Consider the following 2,535-nt stretch of genomic DNA (forward strand, 5'->3'; position numbering starts at 1 on the left):
GCCTCATGCTCCCCCAAGCAGAGACTCAAGGCCTACGGGCCACGGCTGGGCCTCTCCTGACTCCACCTTGCCCGTCTGTCCTTGGGGGCAGCGTCCTTCCTTCTCTTGGCCCCTTGGAGCAGCTCTGCGGGAGCCCTGCAGCAGCCCAGCGGATTGAATGCAAAAGACAGCCACTCTCCTGCTCCGGATCCTGGGAGGAGGCTGCAGGCTGGCGCTGAGACAGCAACCTGCCTGGCCTGGGAAGCGTCCTGCGACCCCAACATCAGAAGCTTGCTCTTGGCACAGTGGCTCACCCCTGTAATCCCAGCACTTTGGGAGGCCCAGGCGGGTGGATCACGAGGTCAGGAGATTGAGACCATCCTGGCTAACACAGTGAAACCCTGTCGCTACTAAAAATACAAAAAAACAAATTAGCTGGGCATGGTGACGGGCGCCTGTAGTCCCAGCTACTTGGGAGGCTGAGGCAGGAGAATGACGTGAAGCCGGGAGGCGGAGCTTGCAGTGAGCTGAGATCACACCACTGCACTCCAGCCTGGGTGACAAAGCAAGATTCCGTCTCAAACAAACAAACAAACAAACAAGCAGCAGCAGGAGCTTGCTCTTGGCCAGGCGCCGTGGCTCACGCCTGTAATCCCTGCACTTTGGAAGGCCGAGGCTGGTGGATCACCCGATGTCAGGAGTTTGAGACCAGCCTGGCCAACATGATGAAACCCCATCTCTAATAAAAATATAAAAAATTAGCCAGGTACCTGTAATCTCAGCTACTTAGGAGGCTGAGGTGGAGAATCGCTTGAACCTGGGAGGCGGAGGTTGCAGTGAGCTGAGATCGTGCCACTGCCCTCCAACCTGGGCAACAAGAGTGAAACTCCATCTCAAAAAAAAAAAGAAAAGAAAAGGAAAAAGAAACTTGCTCCCAAGAGAGGCAGTGACTGTGGTGGCAGGGGCCCAAGGAGCCCACAGACGCCCAGAGCAGGGTATGGTCTATAGCACAGTCTGCTAGGCACCCGCTGTAGTGCCCAAGGGCACCCAGCCCCTAAGAGTGAGGCTGTCAGAACACCCTGGCCCCAGGTCGCACAGCTCCAGGGCTCCAGCCCAGGCAAGACAGGCGCTGCAGGGCCCGGACCCTCACCCTGGTCCCAATCAGGCGTCTGGATAGGGGCGGCGGTCCCTAAGCCCGGGCCCAGGTCCCCCGCAGCAATTGTGGGGCTTGTGTCCCTGTCTGGGACCACACTTTACCCAGCTGCCTCTGCAACACCAGCCTGCAGTCTGCCCTCAGCCCAAACCGAAGATGGGGACACCCGGGGTTGGATGGCCACTAGTGACCAAGGTTGGGTGGGCAAGGCTACCCATTCCCAGGGTCACCCTCCAGGAGAAGAGCCCCAGCCCTGGAGCATGTGTGTGCTTTGTTGTGCTTGCAGAGACCCACAGAAATGCCACAAGTCTTGGCAGTGTCTTGCAAAAGGGACAAGTGCAGCCTCGAAAGTTTTGCAGCCCCCAGAGGGCCAGGAGGAGCCCTGAGGAGCCACCCCACCCAGCCCCGAGGCCCCCTTACCTGGGGGGGTGCTGGGGTCTCACTGCCTAAGCAGGGCCTGTGACTAGATCAGCTCCACCCCCACCGGCCTCCTCCCCAAAGTAGGCGCAGAGGGTAGGAGGGCAGGGTCTGGTGTGGGGGAGGTGGCAGGCAGGGCTGTGGAAGCTGTGGGGGGGCTGGAGCTCTCAGCACAGGCTGGGTGAAGGTCACAGCCACTCTCTGTCCCAGCAGCACCCGGATGGGAAAAGAGGACCCTCAGCAGGTGTCCCACTGGCCAACATCACTGCTCCCAGAAACGATACAGAAAGGAGGTGGTTTCGAGGCTCGCATTCCTACCCTCCCGCTTGATTTCAGGGATGAAGTCCCAGCTCGCCTCTGTCTGACACCGGCAGGCACACTCGCAGGTCTGGGCACGAGGCAGGCAGGTGAGCCGCCCATCTCCAGAGCCCCTCAAGACCCTGTCATGGACAAGGGGCCTGGAGAGCACAGCCCCAGGGCACTAGGCAGGGCCTTTTCCCCAGCCCCCACTGAGGACCCCCCACCCTAAGGCTGCATTCCAGGGTGAGGTGCTGGGAAGAGGCCTCTCAAGAGGGGGCCCAGTGGCACAGAGGCCCCATGAGCGTTTGGGTGCCCAGGACGGGTTCTGCGCTCCCTGGATGGAACGTGGCTGCAACAGGGATGTGGACATTGTGCGTTCACTGAAATGCCTCCTCCAGCAATCTCTGTGTGGACAGAAGGCAGGAGGGAGGCTGGGAGGCTGGGAGCCTGGGAGCCTGAAGGGTCCTGGGGGTGTGAGCAGGACAGGAGAGCGGCTTCACATGGAGGGTGTGGAGTTCCTGGATGAGCGGCCCATAGCCCTGCACAAAGTGGGGTGGCCGAACGCCACCAGCACCAAGCAGCCCCCCTGAACTTTGTGCACCTCGGCCTGCTGCCCTCCCCCTGTTGGCTCAGGCTCCAGCTCTCCCCGCTGAACCCCACAGGAGGCCCCTGGCCTGAGCTCTGGT

This window comes from Rhinopithecus bieti, unplaced genomic scaffold (assembly GCF_001698545.2).
Source record: "Rhinopithecus bieti isolate Rb0 unplaced genomic scaffold, ASM169854v2 scaffold_13351, whole genome shotgun sequence".
Classification (NCBI taxonomy): Eukaryota; Metazoa; Chordata; class Mammalia; order Primates; family Cercopithecidae; genus Rhinopithecus; species Rhinopithecus bieti.